This window comes from Colossoma macropomum, unplaced genomic scaffold, assembly GCF_904425465.1.
Source record: "Colossoma macropomum unplaced genomic scaffold, Colossoma_macropomum, whole genome shotgun sequence".
In the NCBI taxonomy this organism is placed as follows: domain Eukaryota; kingdom Metazoa; phylum Chordata; class Actinopteri; order Characiformes; family Serrasalmidae; genus Colossoma; species Colossoma macropomum.
In genome coordinates this window covers 21,862,205-21,890,042 of record NW_023494797.1, presented here as the reverse complement: position 1 = coordinate 21,890,042, position 27,838 = coordinate 21,862,205, and the positions used below count along the sequence as shown (strand labels likewise).

The following is a 27,838-nucleotide window of genomic DNA, read 5'->3' as shown; positions in this document are numbered from 1 at the left end:
ACATGAGGGGGGCAGTGAGCACATTTGCCTGGAGTGGTGGGCAGCCCTATCCACAGTGCTCGGGGAGCAGTTGGGGGTTAGGTGTCTTGCTCAAGGGCTCTTCAGTCACGTACTGTCGGCTCAGGAGATTGAGCAGGTGGCCTTCCGGTCACAGGGCTGGTTCCCTAACCTCCAGCCCATGACTGCCCCAGTTAAAACATTGAATCATTTTGATAGTTTGTCAATGTGTTGGTTCTCATATCATCACAAAAATAGTCCATTCAAAACGGACTGTTTTTGCAGCTTAGTTTCCACATATGGACTGTATGGGCTGGGCAGAGAACAGTACACTATGAAATTGAAAAGTGTTTACATACTACATAAAACTATTAATTTTAAAAAAGTGAAGAAAATTCACGTTTCCATAATTTTAATCCCCTTAAATGCAGGTGTGTACCAAAATATCCAGACAGCCTTTCTAATGAGTGAATTCAGTGACTTTAAGGTGCACCCACTACTGACACAGTCACTCGATAGAAACTTGCTTGATGCCAAGCAGGGGCTAGAGGGGTATAAAGCCCCCTGGCTGTGAAGCAGTGAAATTGCATTCTCTGAAGTGATGGATCTCCATCCAGTACCTTTGGGATGAGCTGGAGTGATCCAGAATCGATCATTCAACATCAGTACCTGACCTCACTAATGCTCAGTCAAATTCTCACAGCGGTGTTCCAACATCTAGTATGAAGCAGGATCAGCAGGTGACTAAATACATTTGAACACAGTGTAAAATGTTGAGGTCTGTAGTTAAAAAGCTAAATGTGGATTCAGAGGGAATAAAAGGAATAGACAAGCACTACTAGTTTGCTTTCTAATGTTTTATAGATATCAGGAGCCAACAAAATTTTCAAAAATTGAACAGTACAACAACATGTTACTGCCTGACTAAAAAGGTTCTAAACTGAAAACACTACAAGTTACATTATTGTGACAGTCAAATATAACAGTATAAACATATAAGTATTAGTATTATGAGCTGCATCTTGAAGTTGGTATCTGACAACTTCAAGAGACAAATCTGAGGGAAGAGAATTTATTCCCATTTCATAGTTAGACATTTCAGTACACTAACAATAGCTGATTTTGATTCACAATCTAGGACAAGATTGCAATCAATAAGAAATGGGACTATAACTAAGAGAGAATGCAGAAGACAGAATGACAGAAGAAATTAATAATTTCTAAAGTAAATAATAATTAAAGTCAATGGAATTGGAATCAAATAAATCTTAAAGCAAATAAAAAAAAGCTTTAAAAAATAGAGAAAAAAGAGATTTTAAGAAAAATGGGGCAAGTTTTTAAATCTTTAGACAAAAAAAAAATCCAGATCATCTGTCATCAAATAAGGGGGCAGCGGACGTTGTCTCCTGTACAGTCACATACAGAAGCAAGGATGGTGTTGTCCTGGTAGTAGCCCATGGAGTCATACACCCTCAGAATAATACTGTAGTCTCCCTGTTTCAGTGCAGTCTTAAGTCTAAGTATAATTCCAGTTCCTACACAAAAAAAACAAACAAAACATTGACAGCAATGAACAAAATGACCAATACAAAGAGAATTCAGCTTTGCACTAAAATTTTAGAGTAATTAGTAGTTTTAAAATAGTAAAAGCTTACTCATCTCATCCATCATCATCCCCAATTGTTCCTGCTGTCTCTTTGTAGTTCCACTCTGTACAGAGCAGCAAAGCCAGGCCCGTCCTTATCCGTCACAGACAGCAGCATTGGTGCTGACTGTTTATTGCACACTGATCACCCTCTCTTCAATGGTGGGAGTGTTATCATTCACATCCGCCAACTCAATCACAAGTGTTCCTGTACCGGTAGCTGGAACTTCATCTGCTAACATAAATATGTAAAAGCTCATTAGGAGAAGCTACACCACTAAACATTTCCGTCTAATAGAGCATGAGGAGAAGGAGTTACCATCATCCATGGCTAATATCAGAGCTTTGTATGTATCATCTTTCACAAAAGGAGACTCTCTGTCCATGGGGCTCCTCACTTTGACCAGTCCGGTCTCTCCATCAACTCTCAGCCAACCAGCAGGATCAGAACCTACACGATACCTGAAACATACAGCACAATACCAAATAATCATCAGTGCCTAAGAGAAAACAGAAGCAAGTCATTCAAAGCTGACTTGTTCAGCGTCAATAATAGCTGAGAAACATGTCAAATGATAAAAACGTTATCATTAAAAGTTTTTTTTGGAAAATTTGTATCAATTCTTTGGAGAAAAGAGATATACATCAAAATATAAACACAAAGCTCTTACATCACTTTCTGAGTCCTCGCTGTGTCTGGGTCCGTGGCGGTGTACACTGTCAGTTCACTGCCAACCGCCACGTCTTCAGATTTAAAAATTATTTTCTCCTATGGATCAAACACTGCTCAAAGCTTCATTCACATCCAGGACATTCACAGTGACCGTGGCAGTGGAAGTGGTCAGAGGTTTGACAAATTAAACCTTGTTCTCCACAACCACCAACAGAGTGTACTTGTTGGTCTGCTCAAAGTCCAATGGCTACAAAAGTGTAATATAAAAAAAAAGCAATAAATGAAGGAATTTTGTCAATAAATAAAAAATGCCCTCAACATCAAACATGACGCATGGAAATATGTATTAGTTTTTTATAGGAATGAAACACAAACATAGACCTTTTATTTACTGTCCAAAAAACGTCTCTTCAGTTTTATTTCAAATAGTTAAAATAGTGGAACATCTAAAAAAAATAGGTTGTTTTCTTTTAGGACTGCTTTATAACACAATGCACAGATTTTTGCTCCACCTCAAGTGGGTTTTATCATGACATCAGTCTCAGACATCAGGCAGTGTGTTCTCAATCAATTCATGTAAGAGTTTTCTGTGAGGAAGGTTTTAGCAGCTTTACACTCATCAGACGTCTGGTTCCTATCACCACCACAATTCTGAGTCAATAAGTTTCTCTAGAATGGAACATTTCACACCAAACCTCTCTCAATGACTTTGTTTACATTTTAACATATTGAAAATGCTGGTGGAATTTTCCTTTACTGTCACTTTTTTTTTCTAAATCATTTAGGAGTTGAATCAACCTGTGCCAACCAGTAATATTTGATAGTATATTTTTTAAATAGTTTATTACTTTTAGTAAAGTTTTCTCCATTAAAGCTGCCTGACTACAGCCATGTTCTGATTTACCTTAACAGTAGTGATGATGCCCTCCTGTTTGTCTGGTCCTGTCTGAGCGCTGAAAAATCCATCACTGTTACCATTAACGATCCTGAACTTGGCTGTCCAGGCAGGAGACTGAAGTTCATCTCCATCAGTCACTGGCAGCTTCACCACCACAGCTTCTACTATATTCTGTGGGACAGACACACTGTACTGAAAGACAAACAGTGCTTACTTCAATTCTACACCCTGCATATCTGCAGCAGCAATGTGTATACAGGATATTTCTGTAAGAGATGATGTTCATGCCTGAAACTGCTTTCATTTATTACCTCATTACACATTGATTCAACATTCATAAGGCTGATTTCTGCTCTCACCTCTCTGTCCAGTCCTACAGTGTTCAGTCGAATCGCTCCAGTTACAGGATTAATGATGAACATGACTGGATCTGGCAGTTGTGGATTCTGCCTGATGATGGAGTATCTGACATCAGCATTGTCAGTGTTGGGGTCATCTGCATCAGCAGCTGTGACCGTCATGAACTCAAATCCTTCAGAGAGAGAGTAATGACCATGAAATGTTGAATGCACAGTAAAAACAGATACTTTGCCTTATTAAACCTGATTAATACACGATTAGTACAAGATCTATAAGATCAATATATCTACCTATTGCTGAAGCTTCTGGAACACTGCCAAGGAAAGGATTTTGGGTGAAGACAGGTGTATTATCATTCCAATCAAGCACTTCAACAATAATCTCCATGGGCTCTTCCTGATCCTCACCATCAGTTGCAATGGTATGAGCTATAAGCCGGAATTCAAGGAATGAAGAATTTTACAGTGAGAGTAAACAAGTACTTTTGGTTTTAACATACACTTTCAGTGCATATGTCCTGTAGATATATGCAATGGAAGTGTAATAAACAGCTAAAACAAACGTGGCTGAATAGTTCTTTCCTCTCACTGTAGATGAATAATGGTTAAACTGTTTCCTTTGTTACAGAAAGCATTTCTTGGCTAACTCAGTTGTATTACAATTGACTCAGTAATGCTTGCTAACATCAAAAGAAAACAAAGCAACAAAATCTTGTTAAACATTAGCAGAACCAAAGTCTCTTACCACATATTTATCTTTGGCCTCTCTGTCTAGAGCCTTTGTTACATAGAGCGAGCGATTGTTTCTATTTATGGTGAAAAGTCCTTTTGGGTCCACGTCAGCTCCTTCACCAGTGATGCTGCACACCATCTTAGCTTCCTTAGCATAACTGGAGCTGATCTGGACAAAGATGAGACAATAAGTAAAATAAAATAATAAAATAAAAAATAAAATACAAACATAGAGAAGAATTTCAACTTAAATTAGTGATCAGCTGGACACACCTGCACTATGGGTTTAGGGAAAGGTCCTCTCTCATTCTCTAGGATTTTTATTAGTGGCTTCACCGACTCTCTCTTTCTCCTCCTCAACACCTCTGAGGTTCCTGAAATACTGGATAATAATCCAGAACAAATTTCAGTTTATCTGCCACTTCCCCCCATATACACACACAGCGCAGAGCAGAAGTTTGTGCACCCCTGGTTAAACAAAGTTTTTTTTTTATTTCTAAATATTAATAATAATAATAATAAATAATAATAATAATAATAATAATGCTCAGTGATATAAGAAATTGAAAATGTAAATGTTATACATTTACATAATGTTTCTTATAACACTTATATAACATTTCTTTGAAGAATATAAATTTAAATTTTGAATTTTTGTGGAAAAGAATAACCACAAACACTACACATTTTAATAGGCTGTATTAATACAGTTTGTGTCTACATAGTTGCCAGCTGAGCTTCTAACCAGAGACGATTAAAGTCTCAGATAATTCTAGCAAAGCCATGAAAGTAAAACAAGAGGGGCTTTTTAGGGGGAATTCCAGTGATTTTTCAAAATTTTGCATAATTCAGTGGTTGAGATGTAAACAGAGTCATTCAGAGTGGTTTGGTGTGAAATAGTTGATTGTATAGACTCAGATTTCTTTACTGTGGTGGTGATGGGAACCAGGGGTCGCCATGTCTACAACACAAATATAGACATTTATTTATTTACTATCCAACCTACACATGTACGGTGAGTTTAATATTAAATGTTAATGATAGTAAAATAGTGATAAAAATACATTTTCTTTGGGGACTATTTTGCCTGAAAACACCCTGCATGTATGCTTCCACTATGAACAGGTTGAAAAGTTTGTGTTTTGGGTTCTGAAAAAGGTAACTTGTCTGTGATGGCACCATTAATGCTGAAAAGTATACAGTGATTTTGAAGCAACGTATGCCTTCAAAATTACATATTTTTCAGGAATGCCCATCATAAATTTGACGTTTTCTGTCTCACTGAAACATGGGTTAGACAGGATGAAAATTCAGCACTAAATGAAGCCACCCCTATAGGCTATAATTATGTACACAGCCCAAGATTATCAGGCAAAGGAGGTGGATTATGTGTAATCTACCAGAATACCCTAGATATCAGTCAGAAACAGTGTGACACCTTCACTTCTTTTGAGGTTCTTTCCATCAACATTACAAATCCGGCCACAAAAAAGAAGGCATTTTCATTATTTAACATTTACAGACCACCAGGACCCTACATAGAATTTCTAAAAGAATTTAGTGATTTCGCTGCAAACCTAGCTGTGTGCAATGATAAAGTAATGATTGTAGGAGATTTTAATGTCCATTTTGAGAAGGCAGATGACCCACTAAAAAAGGCATTTACTTCAATCCTAGACTCTGTTGGTATCACCCAAAATGTAACAGGGCCTACACACTACTGTAGTCACACTTTAGATCTAGTTCTGACACTCGGACTTAACATAGACAGGCTTAATATCCTACCCCAAACCTCAGTAATCTCCGACCATTACCTAATCTCTTATGAGCTACATCTTAGCTATAATACATGTACGTCCCCTCGCTATTCTGCAAAGCGCTCAATAAAACCATTTACCGCCCTACAATTCGTAGAAAACCTCCCAGTACTAACAACCCTAGTCTCCACTCCATCAGACCCAATGGAGCTAGATGTACTAACCGACTATTTAGAAAATACCTTCCGATCTACTTTAGAAAATGTGGCGCCACTAAAAATCAAAAGGATAAGACAGAAAAAGCTCGCCCCATGGTACGATGATAAAACCCGTACCTTAAAACAAACAGTACGGAAACAAGAGCGGACATGGCGATCAACCAAGCTGGAAGTGTTCCACTTGGCCTGGAAGGACAGCCTTATAGAGTATAGAAATGCTCTCACTAAAGCTCACTCAGCATATCTGGCCTCGCTGATCGAGAATAAGTAATATAATCCTGGAGGACTGTTTACTGTGATTTCCAGAATTACAAAAAATCAGGCAGGAACTGAACCACAAATTCCGGCGACTCTCACCAGTGAAGTTTTTATGGACTTTTTTAATAATAAAATTGAAAATATTAGACAACAAATTCAACCCACAGTCTTAAATCCAACTTGGCTGTCATCTGATGTGGCTGATATAAAACATAACGTAGTTGCAGAAGAAAGGCTTGAAACTTTCTACCCACTACCACAGTTAGAACTAGAGAAGATTATCTCCTCTGCAAATTGTACAACCTGCACACTTGATGCAATCCCCTCAAAGTTACTCAAAGAAGTGCTACCAGTTATCATTAATCCTCTTTTAACTATAGTAAACTCGTCCCTTAGCCTGGGCCATGTACCCAGAGCTTTTAAACTAGCAGTTATTAAGCCTCAAGAAACCAAACCTTGACGCTGCGTATTGTCTAATTACAGGCCTATTTCTAACCTACCATTTATATCTAAGATCTTAGAAAAAGCTGTAGCCCAACAACTTAGTTCATATCTACATAAGAACCACATATATGAAAAATTCCAATCTGGATTCAGGCCACATCACAGCACTGAGACAGCTCTAGTTAAGATAACAAATGATCTTCTTGCCTCTGATCAAGGCTACATATCCCTGTTAGTGCTACTTGACCTCAGTGCAGCTTTCGATACGATAGACCACAATATTCTCCTAGAAAGGTTAGAAAACATGGTTGGAATCACAGGGACCGCCCTATCGTGGTTCAAATCTTACTTAACAGAACGTTATCAGTTCGTACAGGTAAATGATTCATCTTCCAATTATTCACAAGTAAGATCTGGAATTCCGCAAGGCTCTATTTTGGGACCATTATTATTTACATTATACATGTTACCGTTAGGCACAGTTATAAGGAACCATGGCATTAACTTTCACTGTTACGCAGACGATACGCAATTATACATATCAGCCAAGCCTGATGACAAATACAGGTTAAAGAAAATAGAGGACTGTGTAAAAGACGTGAAAGGTTGAATGTTACGTAACTTCCTCCTTCTAAACAGTAACAAAACAGAGGTTCTCCTTCTGGGTCCAAAAGTGGCAAGAAATAAATTACCAGATTTAACTTTAAATCTTGCTGACTTTCCAGTTATACCTGGATCAGCAGCAAAAAAATCTTGGCATCATAATTGATCCAGATTTATCATTCGATCAACACATAGGCAGCATCACTAGGACAGCTTTTTTACATCTTCTCAACATCGCCAGAATAAGAAATGCCTTATCGCTGCACGACGCAGAAACATTAGTACATACCTTTATTACTTCAAGGCTAGACTATTGTAATGCACTACTATCAGGATGCACCAGCAGGAATTTAAGTAAACTTCAACTAGTTCAAAATGCTGCAGCCAGGGTTCTCACTAAAACTAGAAAATTTGATCATATCAGTCCAGTTCTATCATCACTCCATTGGCTGCCTGTTAAATTCCGTATAGATTACAAAATTCTTTTATTGACGTATAAAGCCCTACATGGGCTCGCTCCTGAGTACCTGCAAGACCTTATTTCCCATTACGAGCCACCACGATTACTCAGATCACAGAGTGCTGGCTTTTTAATAGTTCCCAGAATTCAGAAGGCTTTCATCTGGGGGAAGAGCCTTTTCTTATAAAGCCCCCAAACTCTGGAATGATCTTCCAGAAAATGTTCGGGACTCAGACTCAGTCGCAATCTTCAGATCTAGGCTGAAAACTCACTTGTTCAGTTTAGCTTTTGGTAGTTAATGTTCCCCCTTAGATAAAGGCAGCAGATCCAGGGGTCCATGGACGCAGGGAATTATAGTAAACTGAGACTGGTGCTGTCGTCCCGCCGCTCGCACGCGATCACTCAGGTTTGTGGACGGTGGAGCGGAGGGATGCCAGATTGTCTCAGGGTGCTCCCGTGTCTGTGTGTCCTTTTGGTTCTCTCCTTTTAGTTAAGCTGTTATAGTCAGATCTGCCGGAGTCGTTAGCCACACTCTGGAAATGTTTTACATACTACTATACATACACCCATACAGAACTACACTAACTCCATCTCCCTACCTTTTTCCGAGTAAACGACTGCCCACCTGTCCGGCCGGACACTGCTGGATGATTGTCTGCGGAGCTCTCCTGCTACCCGCTTCAGACCAGTTGCCCACGCCCCAGTCGCCGCCACTTGCCCAGCTACCGCCACTTGACTTGGACTAGCTGCCCACTCCCACTCTACACTGAAGTTTTCATGGACTCCTACTACTACTACTACTACTACTACTACTACTACTATTAATATTAGTAGAATAATAATTGTGTAGGTAGTTTGACCAGAGGAGGATGGGTCCCCCCATGTGAGCCTTGGTTCCTCCCAAGGTTTCTTCCCCAGCTCTGAGGGAGTTTTTCCTGGCTTGCTCACCTGGAGGATTTACATTTCATGTTGGATTTCTGTGAAGCTGCTTTGTGACAACGTCAGTTGTAAAAAGCGCTATACAAATAAATTTGACTTGACTTGACTTGACATTTTAGCAAGACAATGCAAAACCACATTCTGCACACATTACAAACGCATGGCTGTGGAAGAAGAGCATGCGAGTGCTGGACTGGCCTGCCTGCTGTACCCAATAGAGATGTGTACGGCACATTTTAAAATGCAAAATGTGGCAACAAAGACCTTGTACTGTTGCACACCTTAAAACATGTTTGCAAGAAGAATGGGACAAAATTACACCTGAAATACGTCATTATTTGGTGTCTTCAGAATCAAATCAAAATGTGTTTATTATGAAAAAACAAAATTAATAAGGTAAAATATCAAATAATGTGCTGTTGTATGGTTTTCATTATAAAACAGGTCAGAAATGATATGTAAATTACTGTAGATTGAAGATAATTTTACTTGTCAAGACACCATTTCTTGCCTTTCAACATAGCACAATATAGCATGGCACAGCACACTGAAACGAGGCAATGTATCAAACTATAAGAAAGTCTCAGGCCAAAATACAACTCCATTTCCAAAAAGGTTGGGACGCTGTGCAGAAAGTAAATAAAAATAGAATGAAATGATATGCAAGTCATGTAAATCATATTTTTAAAGGAAAATAGTACAAAGACAACATATCAAATGTTGAAACTGAGAAATTTTATTGTTTTTTATTGTAAACTTTATTGTATGTTTTGTATTTGATGCCAAGGCCTTATCCCTTGCATACAGAGATTTTTCCAGATTCTCTGAATCTTTTAATGATATTATGAACTGTAGATGATGAAAAGCAAAAGTTCGTTATTTTACATTGAGAAATGTTATTCTTGAATGGCTGCACTATTTGCCTGTGCAGAGTGGTGAACCCCTCTCCATCTTTACTTCTAAAAGCCTCAACCTCTCTGAAATGCTTTTTGTATCCAGTCATGTTTTGCACAGCATCCCAACTTTTTGGAAACGGGGTTGTATAATAATTCTACATGCATATTAATTCCATGTGCAATTCACATCATCAGTGAAGAAAACAATTAGTAGCTATATCCCCTAGCTAACATCAATGACACATATACATAACTGTAGTGCATGAAGGAGTGTGAGAACAGGCTAATTAGAGCCAGAGCAGCTTCTCTCACACAGCACAGTTGTAACCTCTACAGAGCTTCTACAGCCATTTCTCACACCATCTAATTCCTGTCTGTCCTCTGTGCTGTGCTGTGTTTAGGCAAACTGTATCCATGTGTATAATAATCATTTATTCATTTTATTTCAGTTGTCTAATGTGAATTAGTAAATACACACAAACAAAAAAATGTTCCAACCTCAATTTTTTAATCAGCTTTCTAGCGTAACCAGCCCCACCCACAAACAAACTGTGAGACATGAGTTACTCAGTGCTGCTCTCTGTTCAGAATGCTAGATAATTCATTGGTTTCTCTCAACATATTAGATCTTTAGTCAACATTTTATTCCCTCTAAATAAACTCTACACGGTAGTTACAAACAATGTTAACAAAATCAGGCATGATGTTGACACCCATCATAGCATTAACAAGACTGCAGGCAGTGCAGAGATGCAGCTAGCAGTGCCTCTTCCATACACTACTTTTACCTTTTATTTAATTAAATATGAAGAAACCTCACTGGTTAACACTGAATATCATACCTGTCTTTCTTTTTAAAAGGTAATCCACAGCATGGCCATTGTTAGGGGTGGGTCTTTGTTATCAGTGTTTCGATGCTTGCCCAGGTTTATTATTTCCATCTCAGGTTATTTAAAACAAGGCACTTTATTTACTACTGTCACTTTAAAATTTTACACCACAACATTCATCAAGTAGTAGATTTTATGCTGATGTGACATATTTCAGGTTATTAAAGGGCAAGACAGCACTGTTAATATAAGTTAGTGGAGAAATTGCAGTGATTTAAAAATATTCAGTTAAGTGAGACAGTTAGTCAGGTATTAATTCACTATTCAAAATATTTTGTTAATGTCCAGAACAAACTCAGTTCCAAAAAATTTGCGACAGTAGGTAAAATGCAAATTTAAACAGAAAACAGTGACTTTAAATCTACTTTCACCTGTATTTGAACAAAATCGGTACATGGACAAGATATGTAATCTTTTACCTTAATAATTTCATTGTTCATTTGTAAATATTTGTTTATTTTGAAATTGATGCCTGAAGGCCCGAAGCCTGTGTATTGTAACAATACACAGACACATATGTGATAGCAATCCCCTCTCCCTTCAGCCATTTTTAAGGGCTCCTTTTAAGGTTTAGACTTCTTCCCCAATAACACCAGCCAGTATTCTGATTGGCTAGAGAACCTGATGGCAGAAAGCAGGCACAACTGTAAAGGGAGACACCAGGGGGTATTACAAAAAGCAAGGTTTCTCATTTAGCCAGACAGCTTAAGCCCAAAGATGAGGACTGCCTGATAGGAATGTCCCTCAACTCTTTTCCTATTGGACCGGCTTTACTTTGGGCTTAAGAAGGGACGGAAAAAAGCTAAATATGTGCTTCCAAGTAACAGTGCTCCAGAGTGTCCTATTGTATTGATCAATGCTTTATATCACACGTCAGGCTCCAGTCCTCGAAGGCCAAAATACTGCAGACTTTAGTACACTGCATCATTGAACACACCCGATTCTGCACATCAGCTAATTAGCAAGGCCATCATGAACTGAACTAGACAAAGCTAAACGCTGATCTCTGCAGCACTTTGGACCCAGGTCCCCAGTTTGGCATGCCTGCTTTATACTGACGTGCAGTGGATCTGTGCTCGCTTTGGTGATACTAAACCTGATAACTGGCGCCCCCTTCTGGCACTAATCTTATCTAACACCACAGGCTCAACACAACAGCAGAGGAAAGCCACTTTAAAAATGGGAAACTCAAATGACAAATGACAAAAACATGTTTTTTTGGTGTGATGCCCTGAAAAAACGTATTTGGTTCCCTAAATAACCTTTTATGTGTGAGTATAAAAAAATAGGAAACTGTTATATGCACATTGTGCAGCTTCTGAATGTAGCCCTTGTTGATAGACTCTCGAAGTACTTCCTTATTTTAAAAAGGGTTCTCCTATTGTTATAGGCTTGACATCATAACAATACAGGAACCCTTTTTGGTGCTATATAGAACCCTTTTCAAAAAAGGCTGTGAAAAGGAATTCTCAGATAATAAGAGCAATGGTTAAGGATCAAGAGGAAAAATGAGATAAAAGAACAAAACACTCCTTATTGAGCCAGATTTTACTACAGCAGTATCCTACAGGCTTTATCAGAATGCTTTATCAAAATAAAATCATGACTCATGATAATAAGATGTACTGAAAGTAAAAATATCACAAATAAGTAAATTACTTCATAATGACAGTTAATTCTAGATATAAAAGTATTCTGAGCTGCATTTTAAAGTTTTTCAACAAGTTTATTCCCCACATTTCATATTATATATCATTTCCCCATTATCTGATTACTCAAGTGCATGCAAACGTGTTGATCGGATTACTAACAAAATCGGATTTTCTGCAGTTATGGGGTTATTAAGTGCATGTAAATGCACTCAATGTCTATTTTGCTGTCGAAGTTTTGGCATACTTTAAATAAACAATGGCAAAATGTTGAGTAAAAATGAAATAGAAACACAGCTGGCCCACAGATTTGCTGAGATTTTTACCATGGCCCTTTTACCCCTAATACAGAGGGTGTTAGTGGGTAACTTGCCCGTGCTGAATTCAACATGACAACACAAAGAAACATTCTGCATTTGTTACAACAGCATGGCTGCATAATCATAGAGTGTGAGTGCTACACTGACTACAATTCAGAACTCAGAAGTCTCCCATTCAAAAAGTGTGGCATGTTATGAAATACAAAATACAACAACAAAGGCCCTGTGTGGTTGCCCAGCTAAAGAATTGTAGAATGGAAAACAATGTTTAAACTGGATCAGTTGGCATCTTTAGTCACCAAATGTTTAAGTATTGTTAAAGGTAACGGTGATGTAACACAGTGGTAAACATGCTCCTGTCCCAAGTTATGTTGCAGGCATCATATTTGGCATGATCATATATTTACAAAAAAATAAAATCAACATAACATTCATAAGGTAAAACATTACATATGTTTTGTACTGTTTTTTGTTTAATATTTATTGTTCAATGCTAATCGTAGTGTATTATTTATTGTTTAATACGTTCTTGTTATATCCAAAGGACTCCAAAAGCTAAAAAATATCTAAAAAATACAACTTACTGTCTTTATAAAAATATTTCAGTCTACATTGCAAAAGTTATAATGTGATGTCCATCTATGATGTTTTTGAGCACACAGACACACAGCCTTCTAACATGGAAATGCTCCATTACCTCATTTTGATTATTTTAACTTTTAAAACTTTAAAAAGGTTAAGTGAGCAGAAACCGCAAATGTACATATATGCACAAAAAAGTTGCACATGATTGTTTTTGATCAGTTGCTCTGGATTCTGAAATAAATTGTAAGGACATGGCTGCACTACCGAGGAACAGGGCTATTTTTGTTAGCAACTGCCATCCAATCTGTTAGCTAGACCAAGTTGGAAAATCAACAATAGAGATACTTCAGGTCTCCCATCAAACACCGTTCAATGTATGTTTAATGTATTTTGAAATAGACTGGTGACCTGTCCAGGGTGTTTCCTGCCTTCCGCCCAATGAACGCTGGGATAGGCTCTAGCACCCGCTGTGACCCAGAAGGATAAGCGGCTTAGATAATGCGTGTGTGTATTTTAAAATAGTAAGACCAATTGCTTTTTTGCATCTGGCTTAACTGCTTTTTTGTGTTTTGGTTTTTTTTCCCCCCAACATCGTCTGCCTTGTTTTGCTCCATCCACAAGTTTTTATGCTGTTCATTAGTCTCATTTAAACACTTTTAAAATGCAGCATAAAAGAGCTCTGTTCTGAGCTGAACGGCAATTTAAACATGCATGAATCATAAAAGCACTATGAATAAGAATAGTGAACTCGCAATAAAAAAAACAGTGGCATACCAGCAAGTGACTGTGCATCTTCTTCAGAGTGAAGGTCCTGGAATGGTGACTGATCACTCACAATGTCCAAGATCTGAGGTGATAGTTAAAGATATATTATTACAAGACAAATAAAACAAGAACCCTTGAAGAAAAAAAAAATTCAATGCATAAACATGCAAGTTTTTAAAGTTCTTCCATTTTTTTAATCTACGTTTTCTCACCTAGAGAAATGCTAGGAAAATACAAAAAGTCATCTTGCAGTCCAGGGCTGATTAACAGATGTGGAAAGTCTGAAGTGAGAAGTAACTTTCAACATCAAGTTTATTTTGTTGCTTTGATTGTGACAGATGATAAGTGCCTCTATTTCCATGTAAAGTAGGATTTTTCTGGCTCAAATGGTGGCAAATGTGGAAGTAATAGAGCTCCTATATGACTGCAAAATTTCAGACCAATAAACAATCACTTACATGTTAATGTATATTTTGATGCACTTTATCCAGTGTGAAACCAACTGAACAAAATCAAAGGGATATAATCTTAGAAAAACCCAAACTCTCGGTTGGACTTTAGAAAAAAGAACTAGCTATGAAAACAGCCTTAAAGGATTGGCCACATTTCTTATCGAAAGCTTCTAGTGCAAGGTTTAGAAGTAAACATGGCCTATCACAGGGTTGGCAACGCAAATGTTAAGCCATTTTATTCTTTTAATAAAAATCTAACCACCTTGGCCACAACATTTTATGTGCATTTAATTGGAGTAATATTTTATCATCCTGGCTGAAAATATGGCTCAATGTGTGTTAATGTTCTAGTATAGACTACAAAATATCATAAATGAAAACACAGACTTACTTTGCATTAAGCTTTAGCTCAGCTATAGCCATTTTTCTCGCATCTCCAGCAGAAAACTTTTCCTTAAAAGTAGAACAGTTTTTTGCAAAGTGCCTCTCAGCGTTCAACTTTTTATGAGGCTGAAGTCGCTTCTCGTTCACTAGCTTCTTCTTCTTGGCACCTGAGGTCCCAGAATGTAACTGCTGCACTAAGGTGGAACGGGAGAATTAGAACAAGAAGCTGGCGAACAAGGAACAAACGTCAGCTTTGTGACTGTGTTCGACAGTTTCTCATAGATTAAACGTATCAGGAAACCAGCTGAAGAGATTATAAATGCAAATAAATTCATTTGTCTCCAAATTATCAGTGTTCATCTTAAATCTTTCTATTTGCCTCTGTTAGCTACTAGCTAGGCAACATCGTTGTCTGTGTTGCTATGATGACCAACAGTCTGTGCACCAACCTTCAGAGTTAAAGGGTGAATTAGCAGTTCTACATTAACTCCAGAGTCTAAGACCATTTATTGTTAAACTGTGTTGAACGATCAGCAGAGCTTTATTGTACTGTAAAGGAGGATTATTTTATTTTTACCTACTAATCTAATTCAGCTGTGGAGCCACAACAGGGCAGTAAAAGAGCCATAGGTTGCCGACACCTGACCTAACATAGCCTACTAATACAGTTCATGCTAACTTTAAATCATTTTGAGAGAATGCTGAAAAATTAAATGTTAGGGAGATATAATTCATGTTTAAACAGGACAGAGAACAGTTTTGAAAGAATATCCCCAAAAGGGTTTTAAGCTATATTATTTTCATATTACCAATCTGGGCCTAGTTTCCAAAAAGCATCTTAATGTTAAGATAGTGTAGTTACAGCTTAGTAGCCCTGGTAAGTTTATTACTGTTGTATGTATGTTGGTTATTCTTGTTGTTATTATCTTCCAGCTTTTTGGTTAAAGGGCTGTTTCATCGTGTCATTTTGCTAGACATTCATCTTGTTTTTGGAGATTTCATATGTTTAATGTTATCTGTTGAATGCTGTGCTGATTGTGTTGAGCAGTCTGATTATGATGAGGTTCAGTAGGTTTTGTGATATTTATCTCTGGACTGATGTGCTTGTTGTTGACAGGTTCTGTAATGCGGTTTTATTTGTTTTCTTCATATGCTCCATGCTGTCTGTTGCTTTGCATTTAAAATGACATCACATCTATTTCACAATGAGCATGTAAATAAATTTGGCATTTTACTTTTTTATGCGAATGTGTCACTTTCCATAAAGTGGACACTATATGGACAAAAGTATTGGGACACACCTCTTAATCACTGAATTCAAGTATTTCATTCAGTCTGATTGCCACTGATGTATAATATCAAGCACATAGCCATGCAGTTTGCCTTTACAAACGTTTGTGAAAGAATGGGTCGTTATAAAGATCTCACTGAATTAGAGTATGGTACTATAATAGGACAACACCCTTTTAAGTCAGTTCGCACAATTTCTTCCTTCCTAGATGTTCCACAGTCAACTGTGAGTGGTATTAATGAAAAGCGAAAGGATTTAGGAACCACAGCAACTCAGCCACAAAGTGTTAGACCATGTAAAGTTACAGAGCGGGTCGCTGAGTGCTGAGGTGCATAGAGCATAAAAGCCATCAACGCTCTGCTGATCAATAACTGCAGAGCTCCAAACCTTCTTTGGCATTAACATCAGCACAAAAACTGTGCACTGGGAGCTTCATGGCATGAGTGTCCATGGCCGAGCAGCTGTACGCAAGCCTTACATCACCAAGCACAGTGCCAATGGAGTGGTGTAAAGCGCCGCCTCTGGACTCTGGAGCAGTGGAGACGTGTTCTCTGGACTGATGAATCAGCTTCACTATCGGTCAGTCTGATGGACGAGTCTGGGTTTGGCGAATGCCAGGAGAACGTTACCTGCCTGACTGCACTGTGCCAGCTGTAAAGTTTGGTGGAGGAGGGATGATGATGATGATGATGATGATGATGATGATTTGTTTTTCAGGGGTTGGTCTAGGCCTTTAGTTCCAGTGATGGGAAATTTTAATGCTTCAGCAGAACAAGACATTTTGGACAATTGTATGCTTAAAACTTGTTTGATGTAGTTTAAGTGGCAATAATCAATTCTACAATTCTGACTCAGTAAGTTTCTCTAAAATGGAGCATTTTATACCAAACCACTCTGAATGACTTTGTTTACATATTGACCATTTTAATTAAGCAGAACTTTTGAAAATTATTGAAATTCTTCTTTAACAAATGCTGATCAGACCTACTTGAGGAGGTTTGAGGAGAAATGAGTGAGTAGATGCTGCTACATTCATTGCTTACTAAAAACATCATCCTGCTTTTATATATTGACATCTTAAAGAAGGTAAAGTCCTTTTATGCTGTATCTTAGCAAATTTGTCAAATTAAAAAGGTCTTAAATCTAGTCTATTGACTATTTCTCTCTTTCACTTGTTTTAAGTACTTTCAAAATCTTAAGATAGGCAAATCTCATGATATAGTCAGATCATGTTGCTTGCTTCAAGCATATTTCTTAAAATAAGCTAAATTTAGACAATATAGTAATAATTTTAATTGCTTTAAAAAGTAAAAAAAAGTAAATACTTAAGCTTACAACAATCTAAGAATGAGAGACATATTGACTAGATTGAAGATAATTTCACATGGCAAGAAACCATTTTTGCCTTTTAGCAGAGCACAGCAGTAAGAGGACATACAGGAGATAGATGGTGTCAGACACATATACATGACTGTAGTGCATGAAAGAATAGGAGAACAGGCTAATTAAACCAGAAGAAGAATCTCCAATTTTACATATTTCAGGTTTGTGAAGGGCAAGACAAGACTCAATAATTCAGCGGTGAGATAGTGATGATATTGAAAATATTTAGCTTAGTTAGCCAGCTACACTGTTAGAAATAAAGGTTCTGTGCAGGTATATTTTTAATTCATCAAGGTACAAACAATGAATTTTCCCTCAAAAAGGTAGAACAGTGGTTTTAAGGTCCAATGTTGAACCTTAAATAAGTTTTTCCTGGTGAAAAGTATGTACTTGTACATTTTCGTAACCGAATGTTTTAAAACAGAACAATAAAATAAAAAGTCTGGAGGCGAGACGGGGTGTGTGGAGTCAGTACAACTTAGAGAATATCATTTCAGTGGATTATGGTTCAGTTATGTTCCCTGACTAAAGGTACTGAGATGGAGCCTTGAGGAAACCGCTCCACTGACAAGAGGGGTCCTTGCTGCCTACTACTGCAGCAAGGTAACTCGACTAAAAAGGTTTAGTTAGTGACCGAGAACGCTACAACAGTATCAAGAGCTATGCAGTGTGTTTACCTTCGCATCAATTTACAATCATAATCGAATTATGGCAGTTATCTGATTATTAAAGTGCTCATGTTAACAGCACACTATGATTTCTTAAATCAAGTCAAAGCCATTACCAGATTTCAAGGAAGAAAGCTGGATTTTATGCCATATGCCACTTTTGGTTCCCTAAATAATATTTCAACTGATGTGTGAACGACTTGTGTGAGCACAAACAAAAATAGCCAAGTAACATTACTGAAATACTTAAACCCTTCTGAGTATCAGAGACATGAAGTTTTAGTTTAGCAACAGCCAGAAAATTTAACAACATGGCTGGTCAAATTGGCACACAGTAGATCTATCTTTGTATTTTGTATTCAGAAAGAGTAAATAAGCCTTAATCTAATCAAAGTCAGTCCTGGCCAATCACAAGGCCAGTGGGCAGGGCTGTTGAAGAAGGGGCAACTAATGGCAGAGAAACCCTCTAGAGCTTTCACAGTTGTATGATTCATAACTAAAAACAGAGTATTTAAATAAGAAGCCTAAAGGCAATGTAACTCCATTAGTAACCGCAACTGAATATGGTAGCATTATATTACAGCACTGGTGTCAGCTGGTGAACCATGAATATTGGAGCTAGGCCTTCAATTTGAGCCATAAAATGTAAAAACCTTAAATGGTGCAGGTAACATTTTGGCACTTTTAAGCACCTTCAGTTAAGGGGGAATGGAAAATTAATTGGCACCAGAATGTAGCGGCAGCTCTGTTTAAGGAGGGATGGAAAATTAGAAAAAGGCAGTTCTAGATTAAGCACAGAAATCTAAAGCTCTTAAATGACATTCCATATTTTACTTGAAGCTTGTGACAGACATATCAGCATATATTTTAGCTTGTAGCAGTTTCACAGTGACTCTTTCAGTAGTGAGCTCTGGTCTAGAAGACCAGAATCACCTTTTTTTCCCCTCACGACTGTGGTCCCACCCATTGGAAATCAAAACATGATTGGTTGATTTGTCTGTCATCTCATAATTATGCTAATGGTTAAGCTAATACACTAGGCTTTCTCTCCTGAAGTCCTAACCAATAGGAGAGCTGGCTTAGCTACATCTACCTAGATACCACTGAGAAAAACAATTCCTGATTGGCCAATTTTCCACTGGGCCTTTCAAAAACGTAACCCTTTTGTTCCATTCCAAACCTTAATCAAATAAGAGTAGTAGTGTACTGTTACAGAGTAGGCATGATTGAATAGAAATTAACTGAAAATGATATGCATGTATTTTTTTAGCTCCCAGAGATTATTAGGTCTTCTCTGAAGCCCCTGAAATGTTCCTTTCAGCAGTTTGCCAGTAACAGTTTTATTGCAGTTTTGGAGGTATAACGGCGTATAAGCTTAGGATACGGGAAATCTACTCTAATACTCTAATATGTCTAATTTTACACCTAAACTTAATTTCTCAGTTGCATCAGGTTCATCTGTAAAAAATCTTGGTGTCACGATAGACCCTGATCTGTCCTTCGACGTGCATATAACAAATATTACTAGAACAGCCTTCCTGCATCTCCGCAATATTGATGAATTAAGAAATGCATTATCTCTACAGGATGCTGTAATGCCCAGCTGGCTGGATGTCCCAGCAAAAGCCTTTACAAGCTTCAGTTGGTCCAGAACGCTGCAGCCAGAGTTCTTACAAGAACCAGAAAGTTTGACCATATCAGCCCAGTTTTATCAACCCTACACTGGTTACCAGTTAAATTTCGCATCGATTATAAAATCCTCTTACTGACCTATAAAGCTCTAAACGGACTCGCCCCTCAGTACCTGAGTGACCTTCTCTCTCACTATGAACCATCACGCCTACTTAGATCACAAGCTGCTGCTCACTATTAGTACCTAGAATTAATAAAGCTACATCAGGGGGGAGGGCCTTCTCATACAAAGCCCCCCAGCTTTGGAATAATCTTCCAGTCAGTGTTTGGGACTCAGTCAGATAAAAGGTGCAGATCTGGGGGTTCTTGGTCAGAGAGTATTATGGTAAACTGGGAGTGTTGGTGCTGTCATCCCGCTGCTCTCACGCGTTCACTCAGGTTTGCTGACGGTGGAGTGGAGGGGTGCCGATATCTCAGGGAGCCTCATGTCTCCGTTACCTTCTGGTTTCTCACTTTTAGGAAAGGGCTGTAATAACTAGACCTGCCGGAGTCTCTGCTGTTCTGTTAATACTATAATACGTCACTCCTTACAGAACTAACTCTGTGTTTTCCTTCCTTTACCGAGTTGAGCAGCTGCCCATCCTGCGCGTCTGATACTGTTGCTTCTTCTGCCTTGATCGGGTGCCACTGCTCGCCAGCCTTCTGGACCGGCTTGACCACCATTGAGCTTCATGCTGTACAATGCTGTGCAAACCTCACCCTCATGAACTGACCCACCCGATTATGCTGCTGCTGCATAAACTGTAACTAATCCAATTAACCATTGTTCCACCTGTTTCCCCCTGTTTTGTACTATAACATTTTATACTAGCGCTGTTTCCTATCCAGTGTCGACCAAAGGAGGATGGGTTCCCCTTTTAAGTCTTGGTTCCTCTCCTGTTTCTTCCTCTTGCTCTTAGGGAGTTTTTCCATGCCACTGCCAGCACTGGCGATGCTCATGGGGGCGTGGAGCTGGAATTTTTTGTAAAGCTGCTTTGTGACAACGCCTGTTGTAAAAAGTGCTATATAAATAAACTTTGCTTGCTAATACAGGTTCTTAAAGACTTACTTGCCTAAACAGTAATCTGGGTGGTGAGGTGTGAGCAGGTTTACTGATTTGTGACATTTGTTTATTTTGCTCATGCTCTTGTCAGGCTTTTGTCTTAACCTTCACTCTGGTCCTAATCCTAACCCTAACTCTAGGTCCAGTCCTAACCTTAACCTCAACCCAAAACCTAATACTAACCCACACCCTGGCTCTAATCCTAACCTTAACCTCAACCTAAATCTTAAAACACACAACCCCAACCTCAGCGCTAAACTTACACCTAGTCTATACCTAACCCTAACCTTAACGTCAACACTAAACATACAGCTAGTCCCAAACTTTGGAGTGTTACCAGTATGCAAAAGGAACACAAACACAAACCTTTAAAGTCAAATAACTCTAAGATGATAACACCTAAAAGCTTAGGATTTTTTTTTCTATAAAAACTTTGAACTCGCACCATAAGCATATACAAGTTCACCCCAATGGAGTGTTACAAAGCCAAGATAGACCAGTTCCATCAAAAACAATCACCACAGTTTAGGTTGGGGGGGTGGGGGCGCCTTTGGTAGAAGCTTGACAGGCACCTTAATTTCTCCAAGACGTTGGAATAGGTGAAGGACTGGTCCGCCCTTAGTGTGCAACCCTAAGGAGGTCCACAGCGGTATAAGCTTGGTATCTTTCTGGAAAGATTTCAGCGTTTTAGTTAACAGTTTGGGATTCGAAGGAAGGCTATCTGCCGGCTTGGACCTCTGGCTCCTGGTCGTTGTTATTATAAGACGCAGACACACAAGTCTTGTAATCTTTTGCTCATGTAGTTTTGTGTGTATCTGCGCTAGCTTTGTCATGCCAGATGAAGATTTGTCTAGATCATGTCAGCTTGTGCTTCCATGCCTTAAGTTGTTAATCATGCTAGCTTTATTGTCTTGCTGTTTTATACGTGTTTATGCTCCTTCTCTCTCTTACGCTGCTGTGCTTTCCTGGGGTTCTGGACAGGTTCGATGGGTGCGCTCATACATTTTTACACCACACAGCAGCCCAATGTACAGATACCTTAGGTAAGGGGACGGGCGCCAACCCTTGTGTTTATGTTTTGGTATAGGTAAGATCAGTGTAGATAGTCATTTTGTTTTGCTGGTAAGTGAGAACCTAAAGAGCTATGGTAGTATTTTTTCTTTGTTTGTTATGTCTTTCCTTTAGTGCCATCCAGGTCCAGAATCTCGTCCTCTTTAGCAACAAGCATATTTGCCACTTTTGTAAACATTGTTAATAGTGTAAATAGTCATGTGTTTGGAGGTCTCACTGTGATCCTAGCGTGATTACTTTACCCTAGCATGCAATAAATAAAAAAAAAAGCAGAACCCGATTTGTGTCTTGCTCCTTCCTGGTTTGTGCTCCAAAAGGCCCCTTTTAAACCATGTTACTGACACCATTATCCCCTAAACTTGCATGTGGGGTCATAACAGGCCTGAATGCTTCAGACGTGCAGCACGACGATGCTCTGGGCCAGTTTAACTTCCAACAGCTGCTGGGTGAGATGGAGAGCACTTTCATCAAACTCATTGTCATCAGGTCATGTTCCATTAGCATTCAAGACTGCCACAGTGGTTCCCATCCTGAGTAAATGCTTGTTTGACATCTCTGATGTCCGCAGCTACACACCAGTATTACTCCTTTTTTACCTCTCAAATTCTTGAACACGATCCTCCTGTCTACCTAACCAGGCTTGGAATCACTGGCACCGTTCGAAGTCCTATCTGGAGAGATGCTTTATCAGGCATATGGAGAGGGTCCATTCTTAATGCAGGTTCTCTATCAGTGTTCCACAAGGCTCGGTGCTGGGTTCTCTTCTCTTTTCACTCTACAGCCATTCTCTGGGTGATGTAATATCCTCTAATGGCTTTTCTTACCACTGCTTTGCTGATGACACCCACCTTCTGATGCTCAGGTTTTCAGTCTCATCTCGGCATGACTTTTCATGGATGGCAGCTCACAACCTGAAGCTCAATCTCAGCAAGACTGAGCTGCTATTCATCCCTGGAACTTTAGGTCCTCACCTTGACATCTCATTCAAGAACTCCTTGGTCATTCTGTCAGGACCCTGCAACATATCCAGTATGGAACAGCAGGGCTCATCTTTAATCTTTCTAAATTCACTCCACTGGCTTCATGTAGTTGCAGGAGCTGCAAAATGGTCCAGCTCCTCCTACCTGATGGCAGTGGTTAAAACTAACTAACTTAAGCCCTTCAAGCCTCAAGTACTGCTCCTTTAAGATGCATGGAAGACAAGCGTCAAGACTTTTGTCCTGACACACAGTTGGTGGAAAAAACTTCCAGTGGCTGTCTGAACAGCAGACTCTCTTATGATCTGCAAATACAGACTGAATACTTTTCTACAGCACTAAAGTGAGCACTTATCTAAGTACTTATTGAAATATATTATATTGCCCAAATGCCATGTCTAATTCTGTCTTTTTTTCTAGGTGTCAACACAGGCTTTTGTTTAGCAGTATCTGAGATCTGGGGTAGTTTGTACTCTAACCTGTTTCTACTAGCTCAGATACATTCTCTGAGTAGATACCAAAGCACTTTGCAAATGGCTCTTGATAAAAGCAGCTGCTAACTGCTGTAAATGCTACATAAACACAGCTACTTCCATGAATACAATTAATGTGGCACGATATCTGTGACTAAAATAATTTCATGTAAATCATTGTTTTAACTGCATTGTGTAATTCTGTGTGCAGAAGTGAACTGTGCTTAAAAGTAGTGTGATCTTGGAGGCCCACTGTCCTGCACATATTAGTGCTTTTCCTGCAATAACACACCCACTTTAACTTAATGGTAATGGACTGTTAATGAGCCGATTCATTGGATCAGGTGTGTTGGGAGCAGAACCCTAAAAAGTGCAGGCCAGTGGGCCTTTAGCACCAGGGTTGAGAAACACTGACAAAGCATATTTGACTTGTGAATGGCCAATAAACATGGGGTTTGTTTTCCACACACAGATTGTGCCTTATATTAGAGTAAATTGCAGTGTCAGTGGGGAATCAACAATGAAGCCATTTTATTCCAGATTTAGACTTAATCCTGGAGTGGGCAACTGGTCCATAGGGGTTTTGTTGGACTTTGGATGAAGTATTAATGTGTCATTTGTTTCTTTTTCTCAGTTTTTTTTTTTAAGAAACGTCAGACGTACTTTAGACGAGGACAAGGGCAGTGAGCCAAAACTTTTCATATTAGAGAAAATGCATATCAGGCACGGTGTACTCAAGGACCATGTTACTCAAGTACTCAGCGATTTCAGTATCGATCAACACCGTTCATGACATGGTGCATCAAGAACACTACATTCAAATCTCATATAGAAACAGTCTGCCTGGTGGAAGTGGACAAGCTACAGGCACAACTGGAAAAGAGATTTTATGATGTCCTGGACAAAGCTCATAAAAGGCTGATGAGCAGCATGGAGGGGACGGAAAATAAGTTAAAAAAATTATAAAAGTAAGGTCACAAACAAGTCCCAGAGGAGAAGGTGGACTCAAATCATGCTCAATCACCTACAAAGATTACAGGCTCACTTTTGCAGCTTTCAGGAACATCTGCACCTCATTTAGCTCTCCATAAACAGCCTTCAAGACTCTGCAGAGCCTTCCACACACAGAAGAATAAATTTGTCCAATAAACTGGACAAATTTTGAGTAAAGATCTGCCTGTCATGCCCCCTCCCGGCCTTGAGGGCCACAGGGACTCCATTTTTCCAGAATCCCTCAGGAGATCATGTGACTCTCCAACTTCATCGCTCTAACTCTCCTGAATATTTATCAGATTCACCTGTGTGACCCGTCATGACTTCTTTAGGTTAGTATTTAAGCCTGGGCTTTAGCTTAGTGTAGTTGCAAGGAACTGCTTTTCTTGTAGAACTACTTGTTTGTCCTTTGTGATTTCGGTTGCCCTTATTGTGTATTTAACCCTTTTGTCTTTGCCCTTCTGGTTATTTTTGCCCGGTTTGCATTTTTGCTGTTTGGATTTGACCCATGCATGTATCCCAACTACGACTTTTGCCAATACCTTTATTATTAAAGCCTCATCTCTTGGATTTTACTGCGACCGTCTGACTGTCACATCACAATTAGGCTTTCTGAAGCTGGCTTTAGAAAGCCTAAACACCAAGTGTTTGCGTTGGTGGTCTGCTTTAAATGAAGCAGCTGAAGTGTGTGCTGATTTGAGATCACTCATAAGTGCTCTTGCTGTGATGGCTAGTGTAGAGGGGCTGGTCTGGGTTCAGTGTTCCAGAGCTCCTTAAAACACTTGGACTCAGACTCAGACTCAGACTAAGCACTTTTGTATTTTACATGTTAATCTAAGATGACTTACATGTTGAAAGTATCAAGACCAATTTATGGTATGTTCTGATGAAATAATGTTAGATTCCCCAGTGTTCCTGTTTCTGCCCTTCTGTTACAGCCATGTGCATTTGTTTAGGTCCTCGTCTCCTGCCTGTTCCCACCTTTCCACTAGTGCTCCCACCTGTGTGTCGTTCCTGACTCCTCCTCCCCCTCCTCCTCCTCCTCCCAGGTGTTCCTCATTGTGTTTAGTAAACATCTTTGTTTTAGTCTTGGATCTTTTGTGCTTGTTAAAAGCCCTGTGTTTTTTTTTATTCTCAGTGTTAGATTTTGCTCATTTGTTAATAGAACCTAGTTGTGATTATATCAGCCTAATCATTGGCCAAGTGTAACATAATGAGCCAAGTTTCAACAAAGTAAGAAATTTTATAATAAGATATAGACAGGCAACATTCAGAGAAAATGTTAGAGATGCTGAATCAAGATTCTGAGTAGTGTTCCTCCTCCTCTTTTCTCTTTTATTGACATTTAAATGATTAAAGTGTAAAGTTGATATTTGTACAGAAAATGATTTGTGAGCAGTTTGTCTTTGCATTGGCACAGCTATTTTGGGCAATAACACAGAATACTGATTAATGGACAAATTGAAACTTTTTATTGCTGCCATTTAGCCTTTTACACTAAGGTGGTAGATCACCCTGGAACCCTTTGTATAAGGGACCAGTGTAAATAGAGTGCAATACCAGCTGAGTGTATGAGGAAAGGACTCAAGGGCGGAGCTGTTTATGAACAAGAGTCAATACAAAAAAAAATAAATAAATAAAAAGAAGCAAAACCCAAACATGCTGCTGAGGACAGGGTGGGGGGCAGAGTAGAATGACTACCGAAAAAAAGGAAAGAAAGGAAATTTTAAAAAGGCAAAAGGCTGAGGGAAGAGGAAACAAAGGCTGTCAGGGGGAGGATCATGGGTTCAAGATCAAAGAACAAAGACACAAGCAAAAACTAGTTTTCAATACAAAAAAAAAAAAGGCAGAAAAAAAGGCCAAGTAGCAATCCCTGACATGGAGTACAGAAAGTAGAGTTCTCCTGTAATGTATGTATGAAATCAGAGAAAGAGACAAGCCTGGAGAAGAAGATCCAGAGAGACCCTGAGAGAAGTACTCAAGGGGTCAGGTCTGGCACAGTCAGAGGAGGTCAGAGAGAAGGGAGACCCAGGAGTAAACTCAAGGGGCTTTACCAAATTACCAGCTGAGCCTTGAACAGCACTCTGAAAAAGAGAACCCAAGACTGAGCACACCAGCAAGGGTTGGCTTCCCTTAAGTAGAGGACGAACAGGTGCTGCCAGTTTCCCCTAATCGCGGTGGAGTGGCTCTGTGCCTCCCCCTCGTGGCCGGGGGTGGGTTAGCAGGTGGCTCAGAATCTGAGTCAGAATCACTTTACTTCACCAAGTATTTTATGAATACAAGGAATTTGTCTTGGTAAGTCACACATGTATGACATGCGACATACTAAATAGATCACAGAGCACACAGACTATTAGCAAGTATTAAACTAAGGGGAAAATAAAATAAAATACAACAAATATGGAATAGATAATAATAATAAAAAACAACCAATTCAAAAAGAGCTCAGGAGATGTGGCATATCTGTATATATGAAATGTGTGGATTTCTGTATACATGCAGATATGAATATCTGTACGTATGCAGGTAAGTAGACATATGCTATAAAATGTACTATAAAAGTTATTATATAAACAGAATATTACAGAGAAATCTAAAAATTTGTAAAAAGTTTCTTGTACCTATGCAAATAAGCATCATGTTACAGGAGGAGTAATACTGTAATACTGTATGGAGGTTTGTTGGTTCAGGTTAAGTGTAAAGTGTGAATGTCCACTGTGGTTTATGAGCTACAGCTCTGGGTAAAAAGCTGTTAGGATGTCTGGCTGTGCTGGATTTGTCCTGAATCTTCTACCAGAGGGACATGTCTGGAAGAGGTGATGTCCAGGATGAGAGGGATCAGCTGTAATTTTGCTGGCATGCTTCATCACTCTGCTGTTGTAGATGTTCTGAAACTTTGGCAGATACATCCAATGATCCTCTCCACTGTCCTGATTATGCGCTGGAGTTTGGCTCGTTCTTGTAAGGTGGAGGAACCAAACCAGATGGTCATGTATGATGTGAGGATGGACTTGATCACTGTGTAGAAGTGGATCATTAGGCTCTGTGGCAGGTTGAATTTCTTCAGCTGTCTCAGGAAGAGCATTCTTTTCTGTGCTTCCTTGGCAATGGACACTGTGTTCCTATCCCACTTCAGATCCCTGGAAATGGTGGTGCCCAGGAACATAAATGACTCCACAGTGGAAACCACAGAGCCACTGATAGTGAGAAGGGGTAGGAAGGAGGGGCTGCGCCTGAAGTCCGTCATCTCTACTGTTTCTTTTTTGTTGTTGTTGTTGTTGCTGTTTTCAGCAGCAGGTGGTAGCTGCTGCACCAGGAGACCAA

At 39.1% G+C, this 27,838-nt stretch overlaps 1 pseudogene; it reads right to left on the bottom strand.

The window, feature by feature from the left end:
• Window positions 1-1,374: 1,374 nt before the first annotated feature.
• LOC118817333 lies at window positions 1,375-25,574 on the bottom strand (annotated as a pseudogene).
• Between the last annotated feature and the right edge of the window lie 2,264 nt (window positions 25,575-27,838).